We start from the raw sequence: 19,456 nt of genomic DNA on the forward strand, positions 1-19,456 counted from the left end.
GGAATTCTATGTCAGGAACTTTTGACTGCCGCCTGGCGCGCCTTCGAAGAAATGGAAGCCAGTGAAATTGATTCCTATTAGGTCAGTGGGCGATGGAGGCAGAACACTGCTCGCCTGGAATGATTTGCCTCCCTTTTTGCGAGTCCGCGTCGCGTAACTAAATTGCGCCGTGTTAATTGAAATTCTCCTTCCACCGGGAGCAATCGATCACGAGTGATTGGATTTTCTTGGCAGCCGCGGTTTCACTTGTCGCTACTAATTGGCGCACGCTTTTAACCGCCAGATGTAGGAAAATGTCTCACCAGGTCCAGGCGCCTTAGTCCGCTGCAGGTGGATGGAACTTGTGCCTGAGGTATCTGGTCGTTGAATTTCATCCTTATTTTCCTGATGAGATCTGATATCGTGAATGATGTAATTAATTTTATTAAACGTGGAGTTAATTTTATTAAATATGCTAAGGTATAACTCCTTGTGTGCATCGTGTTGACCCATTAAGACTCGAACACAATGGAAATTATATTCGAGAATTATTTCTTGAACGAATTTAGTATTTGACAGCAGAAATGGAGCAAATCTATTTGTTTTCGAAAATAAAAAAGGAATTCCTTCGAGCCGGAGTCGAACCAGCGACCTATGGATTTCTTTGACGAATGTACCTCTACAGTCCACCGCTCTACCAACTGAGCTATCGAAGGATGGTGATGGAACTTGCTTAAATATCGATTACTTGTTTCCCTCTCCAATTCCAGTTACACTATTGATTTAATTAATAAAACTACTACTCCGCTAACCGACTAAAGTAATTAAACGTCATACAATTGATTACACACCGTAGAGCAAACATATTGAAAGTAAAGGTAAAAATTGATGGTTAAATACTTATTCGACGGTAAAACGATTCCTTCGAGTCGGATTTGAACCAGCGACCTATGGATGTGTCCTTTTTTCGATGGCTCTAAATACAACTGCAGTCTACCGCTCTACTTTTTTTTATAAATTTTTTTTTTATGTTGGTCCGGTTAGAACTGTTTACATAGTTATATTCGCTCCAAAATCATAGGGGAAAAAAGCATACAATCAGGGAGTAGGGAACTACTTGTTCGCCGCTGCGAATACTTGTAGTTATTAGTCAGTTAGTTGAAACTATGCTAGATACAATACGGTCGGAATAAGGAAAGTAGGTAGGACGATCGCTATCACTTCCACATGTGATATTATCTAGGGGAAAAATCACCGTGGCCGGGAAGCCGGTGAAAAACCCTTGAATCATTCTTGGCTGCAGGACATATCTTAAGGCTAAACTTAGGGACTAAGGAATAGGCGAAGGATAGGAAGATTTAAAGAGGAGGAGGTGTAGAAAAAAGAGAATAAAAAAAAGAAAAAAAGGATTTGTACAGTGGATCGTGAATGAACCTCTATTATACAGGGTAACGCGTGGGTCCCTAACAAGTGCTAAAACGGCCTCGGATCATGGCTCCCTCGCCCGTAGGAGGTTTCCTCGACGAGTCCACCGCTCTACCAACGGAGCTACCGAAGGGGTGCGGACTCCACCCCCTCAGAACTCCAATTCATTGATTTCAGTCACGTGGAATTGGTAAAACTGTATAAACCCGAATATTTCTGTAAAAATATTCCTCCGAGCCGGATTTGAACCAGCGACCTATGGATAACTATCTTCTTTGTGGATCACAGCAACTACAGTCCACCGCTCTACCAACTGAGCTATCGAAGGCCGGTGATAGCAGCCGAATCCCCGGCAGTCATAACTCAAATCACTTGCTACTGAAGCGTCAAAGAGAAAGGAGGCTCTCCCAACACGTTCGACAAAGAAAAATTCCTTTCGAGCCGGATTTGAACCGATGACCTATGGACGTCTCTCGCGAGACATGGGAGTGAACTCTCTGAATGTTTTTGTGGTACGTCTGCGCCGAGATAGTCCATCCCCATTCTCCTTGACCTCTTTCATTATTTCTGGTCCAGCCCATGGCATAGAACTAAGGTGCTTCGAAACAGTCGCTTTCTAATGGCATCGTTCACCAAACAAGCATCTTAAATCTATTCCGCTTCGTTACGCACGTGGGAACGTGCCTCCACGTGTTGTCATTCATAGTACCAACGCGTTCAGCAGCCATGATCACTTCTGCGACTGCACCGACCCTATTAAGTATCTGTTCCCAACGCCACATTGACAAAACCTACCCTATTCCATTTCACTGACGGGACCACTCGCCTTAAGGGAGGATTGCGCCTTGCTGGGCTGAAAAATAGGTAATTCTTTATGAATATTTTCTACACAAACGGTTCGACAAATTAATTTAAGATTTGGCAGGATATTTTATTGTATCTTGAACTATTGCTCTGAATTGTATTGTGAAAAAAACATGGCAGATACGGAGAGAGCGTTGCAAAATAATCGGGAGGCCCTGACGTTGTCCAAAAGTACCTACTGTAAGGGTTATCCGAAACACGAAAAGGAAAAGAGATTCTTAAACTATATGAATGTGGCTATGCTAGTAGATTTATTACCGTATCTGTTACTGCTCCTTTTTTATTTAAAGAAGTTTTCCCGATTTTGAGGCAAAACCTTTCCCAGACTCCAATCACGGCGCTTCATCTTCTTCAAAAGGCTGCCATTTTAACATTTTCTTCCTTTTCTTAATGCATCTACTACCACCTATAACCACATTCATATAGTTTATGAATCTCCTTTCCTTTTTGTGTTTCGGATAAACCTTACAGTACTTTTCGTCAACGCCAGAGCCACCGGATTATTTTTCAACTCTCTCTCTGTATCTGCCATGTTATTTTTTCCACTGTCACGCAAAAATTCAGAACAATAGTTCAAGATACAATAAAACAGCCTGCCAAACCTCAAATTAATTTGTCGAACCGTTTTTCTACCAAAAATTCACAAAGAATTACCTATTTTTCGGCCCAACAATGCGCAATCCCCCCTTAAGCCACGTGTACAATTCGCGATGCAGTCATGTTTGCAACGTATTCCTTCTTCCCTCACGCTCCCTCGACCATTCGTTTCATCCCCGAGAGGAACCCACTATACCCTATCCAGTATCCAACACCTGAGCGCCCTTACGCAATCTAAAACCCGCGGCGACGGAAAATCGCGCGATTCCCACGAATAAATTGTCGAATCGCTCAGCCTGGTTGCGCGGAACCGACGAATTATCTCGTCGGGCAGTGCGAAGGGACGGGAGGAAGTGGGATAGAAATTTATTGGTCTGCTAACGCTGTTTCTTCGACGCGTTCCGGTGCTCCGCGCGTTAATGTAACTGCGGCGACGTAACGCATAATAATAAACCGCTTACTCCGCTACCAGCGTTACAGGAGCGTCACGGATGGCCGAGCAAAAATTCTCTTCTCGCTCTGACTCCCTTCCCCCGCAGAACTGTTCCGCGGTTTTAGCGGAGAACGAATCGCTCGAAACGGTGGCGACCGATACCGCCGAGGGAAAACTCAGTCAATGGAAAGCGATTTGCATGCAGATCGATGTTTTCCCGATGTGGATCCCGTAACAGGGGAGACACTCAGTCACGCTCGGGCCCCTCGTTGACAACCATCGGGGTATCATAAAGTCCACAAATCACTTTCTGACATGTTTCTCGGACATTTATAGCAGCGACATTTTAAAAATGTTTATTTAAATCCGTATCTTGCGGCATTAACCGCGCGTTGTTTCAGGAGCTTGGTATTCGCAAAGCAGGTTACTGTAGCACTTGCTTACGACTCCTTAAAGTTCCATAGCGGTTAATCAAAGCATTAGAGAACGTTTAATTAGATATTGAAAGATATAGCGTGCTTGTAGCCCTCATTTCGCTGAAGCAGATATAGAACACCACTCAGTTGTTTCTCAATGTCCAAGGCTCCAAGCGCACGGAGCGATAATTCGATCATGAGCGATCGACACGCTACGGACCGCGTTTTTTCCCCCGCGAAATCGGTAAAAGTTACCCCCGTCAAGGTTTCGCGGCGCGTGAGGTAAACGAGTCCGGGCGACTAAATAAAAGGCCGGTTCGTCCTTCGTCGATCATCGGAATCGAAAGTCGACGACCCCGAGGATTCATCGTCCGTAAAACCGGAGCAAGTCCGTGTCGATCGCCGCTGAAACGCTCGTTGACCCAATTTTCGTCCCGTCGTTCTCCAAGCAGACAGCTCGAATTCACGTTGCATTGTCCCCGAGGCATGCACCACACCTCTCTCGGACGCCCACGCGCATTCCTACGGTGTCTGTCTTCGGATGGGGAGTTCTCCTACGTCGTTGGCCAATGTCCACGTAGAACTGGCCGCCTCGTGGATCCCCGGGCGCGTTTCCGGTCTGGCTGCGATCGCCCTTAGGCAAGGGCGGCCTCGAGGATCGCGTGATCGATCGAATAAGGTCTCGTCCTCGAAATACCTCCACTGTCAGGATCACCGGGGAAGGAGGGACAAGACTCGGCTACCGTATTAAGCCGTTCGATCTAACAGACACTTCCAGCCCGCGTTACAACGTCCCGTGGAATGAGGAAAGGTGAAAGGAATCGAGATTGTCGTGGGAAGTGCTGCAATTACATTTCCAAGATGGAATACTTAAGTACCGCGTGCTCCGCGATAGACGAAAGCTTGGCAGCCACGGGGGAAATGCGGAGAAAATTGCGAGGGGTTGAATAACCAAGTGGGATGTCAATAACTTTCGTTATCGAGACTCTAATCAGCTTGCTCGTTGGAATAACGATATTTCGTCGAACCCTCCGCGGAGGCTCCGTTGCGCAATTGGATTTTTCTCGCAAAGGTCGGAGCTAAAAATAATTCTGATTTCGGTACCAAGCGGAGCCCTGCTCAGGCAACAAAAGGAAGGGAAATAATTTCGCCGCGGTGGCTCGGTTCGCCGAGACGTTAAATCGTCGGGAACCACCGGCGTCTTCCACTGTCACTTTCAACTTTCAACTCTTCGCAATCACCGTCCTTCCCCTGGCGGGCGCCTCTTTTCCCCGTTTCTTCGCCGCCTCTTGTCGATGGCGCGCATCGAAGCTGTAACGGCATGCCCGCGCGAGTTGCGACACCTCCGCTCATTATCCGCCGATGAATCTTACGATCCACCGATTCCACGCCGCGGGAGGTGTGTAATTTTCTAATTCCTGTAAATTGGATAACCGTCGGATGATTAATTGCGCAATCCCCGCCGACCGGGAATGGCCTGTCGCCGTGAAAGTCGACGAACGGAAGCGCCTGCCGCGGATCGATACGCCGCATCCGAAGTCTCGCACGTCGCACACCTCCTCCGAAACAACGACAGCCTCCAGACGGTCGATTAAAATAATGAAAAAAGAGGAGCCGTAAATACTGGCGAAATTATCTCGTCTACCGAGTCGGCGCACGCCTCTCAGATTTATTATCGCTTTCACCCGCGTATGCGAAATATAACCTCGGTGATAATGGAGCGAAAAAAGGAGCAGAGAGAGGCGCGGTAGGGTCAAAAAATTATCGCGCGCAGATACATAATTACGGCAGATTAATTGTGCGACATTACGGCGGGGCGAGCGACGCTTTCACTGGTAAACAAACTGGTTTCGCGTGCTTCCTATCCGAATCGTCAATTTCTCAAATTCGGATCATGATTATCGTCTTGTCTAAGTAATCGACTTTTGCTAAACCTGCACCTCTGCAACCCTTTAGCGTTTCCCTTTTAAAGTGGAACAAATTCACTGTTTGCACCAGGTTAGTAGGTACACGTTTAGTTATTTAGAGTAGTTTTATTTATTGAAGAAAGCTGGACCAACCTGAACCCTGTATTCATTTGTTTTATGCATTTCAAGCTTTGAAAAAAAAATATAGTAGATGTCCCATTTACTGTCAGTGTCCCTATTACTGCCACTTTATTCATTTCACTTAAAAAAAAAACGTAATGTATAAAAAATAGACATATAAAGAATGTACTATAATAATAAGAAGAACAGTCCCAATTTTATGATAAATTCTTTTATACACTACTCTTTATACATTGCGTGTTTATTAAGTAAAATAAATGAAGTGGCAGTAATAGGGACACTGGCAGTAATTGGAACATTTACCCTATATATAAAAATTCAGACCAGTTTTAACGTTACAAAAAAATGGAATATGTTATTTTTCCCCGAGTGGGAATCGCTCGATTTCCTCGGTATAGAAGCGATGATCCCACAGTTGCAAGGGACAGGCGTATATCGAAACACGTTGCAAAACTCTTGTTGTCCGATCGCGCGGGGCCATCCTCGTGTTTTACGCTCGCTCGCGGATCTCCCGCGGATAATCCCGGCGCGGCGGGTGTCTTCGAGCCGGCTCGTCCCTGGATTACGTGACGTTTGACAGCGAAAGTTAACCGTGGCTGGCCCCAGGGTGCCGTGTAACACGAAAACTCTCGTACCTCGACCTCTCCCGAGGATGAACCATCCGGAATATTAAAACGTCCACCGTTGCACGCTCGATCCACTCGCCGTCTCCATTCTTCCAGCGCAGCGATGCGCAACGTCCCTGGCGATTATAACGAGCGGACCGAGCCATTACCTCGAATCTCATCCTAAAAAGCAAGCTTGCGGAGCGACTAGCTTGGACATAATAAAAGGATAAGACAAATGATCGATGGAAGCTGAGCAAGAATCGCTGGCACGAGGGGGGCTCCAGTTCTCCTCGAGACTCTGCCAGCGGAGGTTACGTCAAGCAGAGAACGAAGCTCGATGCAAATTTTTACCTTTGTATACGCTCGCAATTATCATCTCGGAACGAGAAAGAAAAAAACGACTCTCGCGGTTCATTTGCAATTCAAACATTGCGCTAGCTCTTCCGAAACTCTCGCTTGCGTTTCTTCTTTGAGGAAGCGATTAAAACACCGCTCGCTGCGGGCAGACAAGTTCATCTTGACCTAATAAAACGGCGCGTATAGTTCTGGAGCAATCGCAAGGCTCCCATCTCGCATGAAAAGATCCCAAAGTATTGTCCTCCCGGTTACTTCGGTCGCGTTTCTTCTTAAAACGTCATTCGGCTGGCGTTGGTAATGCGCCGGACGCCGAAGCGAGCTGGGAACGTTCTAAGGACCACTCGGAACGGTTATTTAGCTGCGGTGCCGTTTTTCAGGGGCAAGGTCGGCTTTCCTGGGGCACGAAACTCGCGATCGGCCGGCAGGCCGCGTAAACGCGATCGCTCGGGGCGGAATGGGCGTGTTCCTCTGCAGCGATCTCCCCTGATTCCTTTTCACGGATCGGGGCACGGGGACGAGCCGAGTGAAAGTGACAAGAACAAGGTCGCCGCGCGTTACAAAATCGTGAATTTCTCGAAAACAGCTTTTCGATACCCGCCCGTGCTCGATTCCTGGCCGCGGTTCGATAGGCGGCGCGTTGCGCAAGGCTCGTGGCACGGAAATTACTAATACGATGAAAAATTAATGAGACCGACGTGTGCAAGTGCACGTACAATATGGGATTTTCTAGTCTAGACGTTAACAAGTCATTATAATCGCATTGGGACTCGGAGTGACAGGATGATGATACTCCACTCCGGAGGGTGCCATTAAATTTCACGCGGACGTCCGCGTCGCATCCCTCGGCGCTTCCTCGGGAAAGCGTGGAGAGCCAATGTGTATTCAGTCCAGCGGGTTCGTTAACATTTTACCGATGACTTAGATAGCTCGGTCGCACTCTGATTGTGCGGCCAGGAAAATTGCATACGCTGCAGGGATTTGCAAGAATTATCATTTATTATTCGGCGCTACGTAGTTTCGCGCTACTCTACTGCATTTCACAACGCCATGGAGAAGGGGGATTTTAATTAAGTACCGCTGCGTAATGGCACTCAAATGTATCGATTTTCTAGAATGAATATGCCACCGTGGGAATTTCAGTCATTCTGGGGTATTCAGAAATTGAATCTGGGACAAGTATCGAGTCATGATTTTAATTAAAGAGAAGTTTTGCGCCACGAGGTGGATGGAGTTAGATTGCAGTTTAATAAACTGGAACGGGGGGTAAAAGAATTGAAGGTGGAGGAACAGCTGCGGAGTATCCTCTGGTTATGTATGAACCGGAGTAATAAACAGGGCTCGATTAATCGATTTCTTAATCTGGCTCGGGTAGTCGAACAGAAATGTCGACGCTGGAAGAACGAGGCTTGCAAAGGGATGCTCGTGGTAGGGGTGTAAACAAAGCTACGTGGCTGAGACTTTCGGGTTTGATACCGGCGGGGTCGTCAGTCGAACGAGAACCATCGGTGTAAATACATGTCGGGCCATTTGTACAGTTTTCTGGCTTTGCGACTTAATTGCTTCGTGCGTCAGTTATTTAAACAATTTTTTACATTCGAACTTTCCAGGCAAACATTTAACTAACTCACATCGTTTAAATTTTTCGTTTACTTTTTATTAAAAGCCCACTCGGTAGAGTTGAACTTTCTTCGATCGCCACGTAATCAGCCAAATAATACTCCATCTGTTCGCGTGCAAGAATTTCTATTTGCGCTAACAATTCGCCATGTCAACGGGGGAGGTGAAATCTGTGTACCGGAAGTACAGTGTCGAAAAATAGCGAAAGCGAGAACCACTGCGTCCGCGAGACAAACGTTTTCGAGTGATTACGGATTCCCTCGCGTCATTCAAGTGTAATTGTACGCTTGTGTATGTGCGTGCGACGTGTGTTTCGAGCGGATAATAAACTGCTGTCGGGGAAAGGTGCAGGATCAAAGTGGTTTCCGGGACGCCTTCGATTATGGCGATGATTTAAGAAATACGAGCGATTTGCGAAGACGGGCCAGCGTTGTTTCTTCGTGGAAGAGGTAAGTCTGATTCCCAGTTTTGCATGGTAGCTTCTATGCGGTCAGAATTCGTGACACGACAAAATTTATGTAGCAAGATTTTTTGAGGAATTGTATTCTCGTGCGACATTTGAATTTGAAGTTGGGTAAGGGAGCTATAGCTTACTAAGAAGTCAATTTCATCATCAACTTCCTAGATTCAAATTCAATATATAATTGTAATGGGTATTTGGATAGGCAATAGCTTAAAACGCAAATTGCCTCTTTTCTTAAACTTCCTTCCGAACTTTTATTTTTCCTAATTAATCCTTTAAAGATTTCACTCAAATAACGATTGTGTATTAAAATAGGGACTTGAATAAGTATCCCATAATTCTTTTAGATTTTTTGAAAGTAAAAAACCGTAAAAAAACAGCCATGGACATAAACGACCTAGTGCGCCCGCGGAAGGGGCGAAAATAAGTGTACCCACGAGGGGTGAAAATTCTTTTAAACAGCGGACTGTGCCACCGCCGTATTGCATACATTGTTCTTTCTACATAATAAGTGCACGTCCCTGTTTCGAACACAACTTCTCGTACTACCACGATTCGTCACGCATAATCGCATGTTTATTTATCACGTGTCCACGAAATTCGACGTTCGATTTAGAAAGGTGGTCGTAAAAATCGGGTCGCCGAAGAGACTTTCTTCGAGAGCTGTTGAACATCGAACTCGCATGTCTCTTTTCGATCGTCGCCTCACAACCAACACCACTAGCTTCGTTTTCTTTCATCGATTTCCAAAACTGTAGAATTATCCCCTCAGGATGCCTCTTCTCAATCCTTCCCAATCTCTTTGCTCTTCGATGATCGAAGTTTTTCTGACAACTCATTGGATAGGCACCCTGCATTAGGGAAACCAAATTTCGACGCTTTCAATTAAGGGTAGTTCCGGTCTAAAGCCCATCAAAGTAGGTGACCTTTAGGAATTAATTAAAGGAAAACTACAATATATAATTCAATGGAACTTTTTGCATTGTATTAAGGATGTTTTAAATTATAGAAATATATTTTTTGTTTTATAATTAATCATTACAGGCGGCACTGGGGAGTCGTTAAAGTCGAGGCGTCAAAAAATTCATCCAAATCGATGGGACCTGTATCTTCAAAAGTTATTATCCGATTCGACTGAAACCTTTTTCATTTTAAAGAATATATTTCTGGCTAGAGGAGAAACCAGAAAAAAATACAAAAATGACATTTCTTAGAAAATAACGACACTTGAAGTTTGAAATCACTTTTTCCCTATATTTTTCGTCCTTTCAACGCCTTTAAAATTTTAAAATTTTCAATTTTTGTAATGTTTTCTGCCCCGTCTCCTAGCTAGAAGTATATTCTTCAAAATAAAAAAGGTTTCAGTCGAATCGGATAATAACTTTTAGAGATACAGGTCCCACCGATTTTGAGAACACTGTTTCGAGAAAAACGCGTTTAAACTTTTACGTGAGCGCCAAGTGGCCGGTTGTTACCCATGCATTTGCCGCTATTCAAATGCCTATAACTTTGAAAATTTTACTAATTTCGAAATATCCTTTTAAACATATATTCCTAAAAGGTTGAACATTCGAAAAATGAAAAAAAAACGATTTTTACACCGGAACCTCCCCTTAAGAAACACGAAATTTACGATTGCTTTTAGCTTCCCGGTGAGGTGAGGAAGTTCGAGATCAATTTTCTCGACTGTTCCGCGACGAAGTAAACGACGGAGGCTTGTAAAACGACACAGAAGCATTTGGCTCGTGATAAATCAATTGGAATGAGTGTCGCGTCGGCAAATATTGCCAGCAAACAGGAACAGATCGTGCCGGGACTGGCAAAGATCACCGGTTTTCAGCGGCGACCGTGACTTTAAAAAGTACTTTTCCTTTGTCCCGCCGTGTGACTCGTCGCATAGCGATCGACCGCGCATGCGTGCCTCGAATTCAATGAAATTATCCACGCTGACAGGACGAAAATAAAGTGGTTCGGAGAACTTTGCCCCAGCCGGAAGACATCGCGGTTATTATACAAGAAACCGGTGTCACGCTCGTGTCACGTCGTACTTAATCACGCCATTGAATCGATTCCCAGAATTTTTAAAAAAATACCCAACGTATCCTTTCATAAACTCATGTGAGACTTTAATGCTTAATGTATCTCCAAAGAATCCGCGCCAGACACTTGTATAATACGCGCAAAAAGGACGGGAAAGATCATGCGACGCGTGCAAAGAAAACGAAAGAGGGAACAAGCTTCTCCTTTTGTCGGTGTTTCATAGCCCCGGGGTGAAAAAGTGCGAACGAGGGTCGAGTTACAGCGGTAGGTATATAAAAGGGCGAGATAGGTATCCAACAAAAAAAGGGAATAAGCTATGGTCGTGTATAAAAAAGACTAGCGAAAATGTATATACAGTGGCTCACACCCATAATCGTACACTCTTTAAAATCTCTTAATAATTTTAAAACTGGTCCAAACGAGTTGAATTTTTTTCAGAAGCTAGAAGGATTACTTTGCTAAGCGAAGTGTTTCGTCGTTTTGAAAAAAAATGCAATTGGTCGGAATAGCAAAAAAAATAGTAAAGGTCGTTTTTAAAAAAAAAACACCCGTTTGTAGATTAAAGTAAGTTGTATACACGTCTAAAATTTCATCAAAAGTAGAGCGGATAATAATAATAACCGATTTGGATGAAATTTTCAGCATATATACAACTTACTTAAATCTACAAACGGGTTTTTTGAATTTTCATTACAGGCTTAGGAAAAAAGTTGAAGAAACGACCTTTACTATTTTTTTTTTTGCAAAAATTTCAATTTCTTCCAAAACGACGAAACACGTCACTTAGCAAACTAATCCTTCTAGCTTCTAAAAAAAATTCAAGTCGTTTGGACCAATTTTAAAAATGTTATGCGATTTTAAAGAGTGTACGATTATGGGTGTGAGCCACTGTACGTGTGAAGAAGGGTGGCGAAGGAAATTGGAGGCATGGCGAAGAAGAAGGGAGCCGACCAGCGTTTACAGGCGCCACAGGCACAACTTTTCTATCGGTACTCGATGAATCGAGGGTGAATAAATGGGAATTAGATCGAGAAGAAATGCAGATGCCTGCTTACGTGGTGTTCGACGCATTTCTATTAAAAGTTACGCGATTGAAAACGCTAGAACGTTTCCTAATCGTGATAGAAAGCTGTTCCATGGATCGTCCGAGGTAAATGTCAGAACCACGATCACCGTCAATTTCGTTCCCGAAACTTCATAAATTTCACAATGGATAGCCATAATAAATATCAGGGAAGGGGTAATAAATGTATATCTATTTTCCTTATCGTCGTCACGGGACAGCTTTCTCCGATTAAAAAGAAGTGGCGGCGAAATTTACAGCCAGACGTTTTCATTCCTGCGGGTCCCTTTTCTTTTGTTCCTTCAACCAAGCTGGAGGTCGCGCACGACTCGTGACAAACACGGGCCGGATTCGAGGAAAGCTCGGGCCGCATTTTCTCACCATCGATGGCGAATCGATATCAAGCTGGCCGTGGCGTCAATTACGATGGAATAACGGAAGGCTGTTTCTGCAAGGTGAGCCACCTTCTTTCTGGCATTCGAGCTGGTAGATCGCCTGCTTCTACGCACAATTTCTCTTTCGACTCCCTTTTTGGAGAGCCCGTGGATTTTCCACAGCGATCCCACGAGTCTCTGAATCTCTTTCCGTCGTTGAACTGCTGCCAAGTCCATTTCGCTGGCGCCCTCCAAGAAACATCTTCCAGTTTCCAGTAGAGGTATCAACCGGGAACAGCTTTTCATATAACAGCTGAGACCATAGTTTTCCAAGATCGAATCCAAAGTATCGTGAAGTATATTAACTCGCCTAAGTCGAAGCGGGGCTGAAAGATCAATGAAAGTTTGAATTCTCGACGAAGGTGACGTCACGATCAGCCTCGAGGAGGGAATTTTTTAACGTTTTTCGACGTTTTCTTCTGGAGCCGCGATGAATGGATCCGCTCGACAAGGTGAACCACCTTTTCCCCTCAGCATCGCCGTATCCCCCTGTGCTGAATGAAAGTGAAATGCCTTTGTGGATCACAAGTCGGTCCTGCGCGAGGATCGCGATTAAACGTCGTAACTTCGTGAAGCGACGATTCACTCTGCGCGAGCATAACTTTCCATTCTTCGTTTCCCTCTCGCGGGTTTCTTGGATGGCCCGACGTGGGTCGCCGCTACAAGGCAAACCACCTTTCCTCTTCCCAACGGGGATGAGCACATTCTATAATTCACGTTTAGCTGGAACCGGGGTAATTAAACCTGTGCCTGCTTCGCCGAGCAGGATTCGTCGTTATGCATGCAGAATGATCCCGCCGTTCTCAGACTCGACCTTTCTTTGTCGTGATTCCTTTTTCTATCGTCGTCGAGGAACACTCCGTTATCGAAACGCTCCTGCTGTTTGCTTTGTCCTACCTTTTGTGAATTCTTCTCTCTTCTCTTAGATGTGTGGATAATATCACAGATTAATGGGCACAGTATTCATTACCCACGATATAATTCAGTAACTGAACTTTAACTTCGTTTTTACGCTTGCTGCGTTGATGATTTCAAAGGGTTGTCTAACTGGACTATTGTAATTAAATTAGAGAAAAAATTTACACGGTGATTTAGGGTTGATTTTACATTTTAGAGGACCGAGAAATAAGAAATACGTGTCTTTTTATTTTTCCCCGTTTTCATATTCGGGCGGTGAAAACTGCGTTCAAAGTTAGGGGTGAAAAATCATTTTTGTGGAATATCTCGAGAACTATTAGAGATAGGGGAATAGTGTCAATGGACGAATTTTGTGTCTTTGAATGCGAAATATGACTGACTCGCCAGATTTTCAAAAATCCACAAAAATGATCTTTCAACCCTAACTTTGAACGCAGTTTTCACCCCCCAAATATGAAAACGGGGGAAAATAAAAAAACACGTATTTCTTTTTTTTCTTAGTATTCAGAAATACTTTTCGGACACCTAAAATACTCCCCTTGTTAGCGCCTTTGTCAGATGAAGCCTGCACTAATTCAGCGAGCTTGAAATCCAGTCACGAAAGTGGAGTACACTTCCAAACAGGAGCGTTGAGCAAATGCTCCATGGGACCTCTTTATCGATGCTAATGATGTCGACGTGACACCGCGCTGTCCCACATAAAATTTCGGGCTCCCAGCAGAGAAGCGTCCCCAGAAGGTGGAGCGATGGGCGATGACCCGTCCATGGTCAAGGTGAAAATCACGTCGTCGATGGTGCGCGTCGATCATACGAAAGAGTCTTCTCCCGGCGCGTGATTGGAATCGAGACTGTTCCGTTCTTTTGATCTACCATCGAGCATCTAACCCACTTAAACCAGCACAGTAATACCACGTCAATGCTGGCAGAGTGTCTTATTAGAAGCTAAAGTTAATCCAGTGAATCATCCTCTGATCGTCCGGACAATAATGATAGTGAGCAGCCTTAGCTCGAAGCTGGTGCAAGAGGAATCTTCTGCGATCCAAGATCCGCGGTCGAGACACGCTGCTCGTGTATAATAATCGAGGAGGAGCGACATTCTAGCGTCGATTTTCGATTCGTCACGACGTCGGCAGTGACATTACAGTTATCAACGCGATATTCATACACCGGTCAATGGGATAATGGGGAGTCGCTGAGGCACGAGGGGTCGCCGCGTTATGCGCCATAAAAGGCAGTCTCGGGTGTAATCGAAAAGGCCGATCGAAAGGTGGACGGCAGCTCGGGGCGTGCCAGAAAAACGGAGGACTACGCTGCATTCCCGATGCATCTAAGTAGGCGCGTATAATTATGCGCATCTCGTATTTCGAAACGCCTTCTCTTCTCTCTTTGGCGGTGCACGCTGCACCAGCCAGCTCCCCCGACCGCCACGAGCTCACTTTCCCATCCTCGAACAAACCGCCGACGGTTTTTCGACGAGGAAAGCCTTCGAAATTAGTCTAGGGATCGTTCCTAATCGCTCGGTTTCGTTCTCGTTACACGGCGAAAGGGAAATCTGTGAACACAATTTCTGTCCAGTTTCGTGGTAATTGCTTTGGGCGGAAAAGATGCACAGTGTTGAATGTCAGAGTTCCAGTGATTGACTACTGTTTGAAAGCGTTTGAAGAGGCCTGAAGGTGTTCGGCAGCGAAGTTTCTGGGTAGAACGTAGCTGAAAATGATTGAATAGTAGCGCAAGGTAGTAGGCGCTCTTCGACTTCGATGTTTCCACGTGAATTGCTGAACGTGAAACGCAGCCGAATTGTACTCTGGTTGCTCGAGCGCCTCCATAAATATTCACGAGGCCTTCTACGTATAAATCAAAAATCGATGCGCTTTCTACTCGAGCGAGAAACATGGCTGTTTTCAGGGGGAATAGAGAGCGTTTACAGTGGCAATAGCTTCTATCGGAGAAAGCTCAAGCGTTTCCGAAATAAAAATCGATCTCCACCTTCGCTTCTTCTTCTTCCTGGTTGCGGTCTCCATAGACGAATATTTAAAACCTGAAAACTGACGGGAAATCGTTGAGATGGTACAAGGAATTCGAAGGATTGGCAGATCCATAGAATTCTAGATCCACGGCTTGTTCCAACGTCGATCAGGATCGACAGCTCTGAATCCAGCCTCGCCATCGATCTTCATTAGAGATCCATCGAGCGCTAACTCTGCGATCGAGCAACTTGGGACCTTTCGAGTCCGGACCGACCGCCGTAGATTTATCGGCGCTCGCGGCAAATCGGAGGCAGCTACGCGCTCCTTGAACAGCGACGATCCTCGAGGAGGCGCGGATGGTTCAAGGAGAGGTCGCGATTGTAGAAAGCATGAAGGAAGAAGAAAAGAGCAGGAGAAAAAGGTCTGTGGGTCACTGTGCTATTCGCAATTACGTAACCCTGTAACCTTCGGCGCTCGATCCGCGCGAGCGCGCAACGTATTTTCAGGGTTTTATCGAAGAAGCGGAGCCTGATTTCGTCGGTGGAGAAGTAGCGGCGAGCGGTGCGAGAAGCGATCGAAACGGAGGGATCAAGGTTCCAGCGGAGGCTCTACCCGCCGAGCGGATGACTTTTCTGGCGCCTCGATAGGTCAACGGAGAAAGACGGAGGGAAAAAAGGGAGAGGACAGACGGCACTGTTGCACGCATAGGCTGGTGAACTACGAAGACTGGTTTCCCGCGGCTCCCCTTATTTATCCTACGGTGAACGTGTGCCCCCGTTGGCATCCCAACCTGTGCATCCCGTCAAGGACTCGGCTCAGCACGCGTTTAGAAATGCCATTGGATCCTCCTGGGTCAGAACGTTGGGGAACGTTTACCGTTGGCAACCGCGGAGGCGCAGCTCGCCTCGAGGAACCTCCAAGTCTCAACGATCGATGGAAGGGACGCGTCTGTCCTCTAGCATGCAACGAGAAGAAAAGAAGAATCCTTTTACCGGCTAAGGGTTTCGTGTTCAGAAATACCAGCGTACCTCTCTGACTGGCGATATTAATGGAGGTCCAGCGTTAGAAGCCGCGGACTGGTCGTTTCTCTAGAATCTAGATAATACCTTGAATGAAGAAATTTAAAAAAAATTAAAACCGACTTAAAAAAAATAAAAGTGCGGTAAAAAGTAAAGAATAATTTTGTTCCTCGTTTAATCTACGACTCTCCGTTTTTTATGTCGGCGCCTCATCATTTGCATTCTGCAAATCTGGCGCCGACTTAAAAATATTGAAAGTCGTCGATTAAATAAGGAACAACACTTTTTTTCTTTTTAGCGCATTTTTATTTTATTTTTTAAGTCGGTTTTAATTTTTTTAATTTTTTGTTTTTAAGTTATTTCAGTTATATAACTACATTTATTTAAATAATGAAGTTGGCTAGTGAAACAGATTTCTTATTTTTGGGTGTAACTTCAAAACTACTGAACCGATTTTGATAATTCTTTCTCCACGACCTAAGTTGATCGAAGCTAAACAAAATGCAATAAGTTTCGCGAAAATCGATCCAGTAGTTACGGATAAATTCGCGGACAAACATAATACAGACTAACATACATACACATCGAAAGTAGAACCCCTTTCTTTTCGAAGTCGGTGAAAAATCACGGACCACCGAGCGTTGAGTTGTAAATCTGTCAAATTTAGCAACAAATTCTGTGACTTCTACAGTGCCATTGCATCGCTTCTGCGATTGTATCGATTCTACCTTTGCAGGGACTCGTTGAATGAAATTTACAATCTTAATCCTGCGATACAACGCCTCCATTATGCAATTTACGGCAATATGTATCAACGTAACTGACGTAGGCGGGTGGTATTTGAATACTAGACGGGTTGAAGGGAGAGTTTAAAAACGCCCTGGGTGAATCGATCGTTTAGGGCGCTTAAAGGGAAAATCAAGGCTCGAGTCCTCGCCCATTCGGTTTTCCTTTTAATCCTGGTTAGGCGGCGATATTGGACTTTTATCGAGCGATTGGTTCCATAGAAGTTGCCGTAGGATCTGCGTCGATTGTATGTTACAACGTGGCAGTGATATTGGATCCTTCTAGCTTGCCGTGTTAAAGCCGGTTCAATGTTAAAGTAGAACCTGCACTGGCTGTTGCGAGGCGCGCGATACACGGTCGCCATTCTCGATCAGTTTCGTAGATCCACACGATTGGCGCACACATTTTATAGCTCTGAAAATGTTGCGACTTTTCGTGACACCCGTGTCCTTATCGAGCTTCGAGGACTTTGGGAAACGACGCAGGACGTGGCAGGTCGCAAATATTTTGATCGTCACTACTGAATTAGGTGGCTTATTGGATCTCCATGAAGGGAAAGTCTACCTGCGTAACTTTTTCGCGCGTCAAAGTTATAAGACACGCGTAGTAAGCGATTTCTTGCAATTTTCTTTACCCAACTTTGTACCCGCATTGCCACAATCTCCTTCTATAGAGTTTCCAGCTGGCGTTGCAATATCTTCCGCTAACGTTGCGATGGTATAAGAGTAATATGCATCCGAACAGAGGAAACTCGCGTTACAGAGAGCCGTAAGATAAAGCGAACTAATTTTCCTTCTTGCTTTCATTAATAAACCAAAGGGAACGTTGCATACCTCGTTGCGCGCGCTCGGCGCTAGCACGTGTTTCGTGATTAACGACCAGGAAACGACGGTTTCCTTATTTAATCCGTGGTTACGATGTTTCGCGGGATTGATAGAAACCCGGCTGTCCGAGAAATCAGGTTGCACCTCCGTATGGATCGCGAAATCATGAATCATTGAGTCTTTGTGGCCGTGCGAACGTGCAGGCAAACGTCTTCTACGCGGCGCGTGGAATTCACCCAGACGTCGATTGCTTCTCATTACTCTTTCTCCTTAACGCGCGCTCCCAAGCACTTCCTGCATATTTTCCTTAATTGTATACACGTAATAGGTCTAGCTGAATAGATTTGCATAATTCAGCATCAATTTATATTAATAGTCGCGCTGTGAAAGAAGTAGAGTAACAGTTCTCTTAATCATCTCTCTATTATCTACTCCAGACTCTTCTCGCAACTACTTGCCGGCTCCTTTTTCACTCGGAACCCTTCAAGCGCTTAACTCTTACTACTCCAGCAGCTGTCTCGAGTTTCGTCAGTATCGTTTGCAGGTACATTCCGAGCAATCCATAAAGTATTTGGCTGCAGCTAAATTCTTTTTCCTCGTCGATTCTTCAGCCATTTCGTCAGCTTCCTTTCCCTCTTACTGTGTTCAAGTAATTCGAGCCTCGTTCTAATGAAGAGCCATGGTAAGATCGCTATTACCCAAGGAGCTACTCAGTGTTCCAGCTTAGGCAGAAGAAAAATGTACAAACGAGCAGCCTGTGCAGTTTGTCAGGATCACCTCCATTTTCCCAATCCCCGAGACCCGTGGTCTTTTTGCGGCACGCGAACACGATACTGTTATTAAGTATTATCTGCAACAAGTCCCCTTTATCGCAGGATTTATTGATGCTCCCGGGTAACGTGTCAGGCAACCCCCTCTGGATCCTCGTCAGAAAAGCTGCCGGTTATTTGTCGTTCGTGGAAGGAGAGTGTCGAGATAAACGTGAAAGACGGGACAGCTCGGTTTCGACTCGAAGGGAACGGCGTATACTCGATCGATCTCGAAGCCCCCCCGAGACGGTTCGCTCTACGCAAATCTCTGCTTTCGCAACAGATTTGTTATTGGGAACGAGCGTGCCGCGAATCCTTGCCAGGCGGTTTCCCGATTTCGCAGAAGCCGTCCAGCGTCATCGGCGGCAATCGAACGCGACGAAATTCGATTGCACATCGTGGAATTCCAAATTGTACGCTCTCGCAGAAAGTTACAATGCTCTTTCCCTCGTAGAAATAGTCATTCGCAGTTTTCTTGGAACCTGTCAAAGATGACAGGCAAACTTTTAGGTTCCCCATGCCAGAGCAACAAACGAAGGGAATAGTAACTTTAACTTTATCTAAGCAAATCGAAGCAAACGTTGAAGACTGGTAGCTGTATTCCCACAAACCCCCGACGATTCCAGCTGCTTCTATTCATAAACTCGAATCAATACGAACGTCATTATCTCCCTCGGAGATTGCAGCGTGCAGCCCGCCGGCATCTAATGCAATACTCTACGTCTGGCAAAGTTATTTCGCCGGGAACGACGCCGATAACCTTTTACCGCGTAAACCGCAAATTTATTG

At 45.3% G+C, this 19,456-nt stretch overlaps 2 non-coding genes across 2 annotated transcripts; both read right to left on the reverse strand.

Moving 5' to 3' along the window:
- Window positions 1-603: 603 nt before the first annotated feature.
- Window positions 604-695, reverse strand: Trnay-gua (transfer RNA tyrosine (anticodon GUA)). Its single transcript is given in 2 exon segments — window positions 604-639; window positions 659-695. It is a non-coding gene; the product is annotated as a tRNA-Tyr (tRNA).
- Window positions 696-1,632: 937 nt separating this feature from the next.
- Window positions 1,633-1,732, reverse strand: Trnay-gua (transfer RNA tyrosine (anticodon GUA)). The gene is made up of 2 exons: window positions 1,696-1,732; window positions 1,633-1,668 (listed from the first exon to the last, which is right to left on the reverse strand). It is a non-coding gene; the product is annotated as a tRNA-Tyr (tRNA).
- Between the last annotated feature and the right edge of the window lie 17,724 nt (window positions 1,733-19,456).

Source organism: Andrena cerasifolii, chromosome 6 (assembly GCF_050908995.1).
Source record: "Andrena cerasifolii isolate SP2316 chromosome 6, iyAndCera1_principal, whole genome shotgun sequence".
NCBI lineage: Eukaryota > Metazoa > Arthropoda > Insecta > Hymenoptera > Andrenidae > Andrena > Andrena cerasifolii.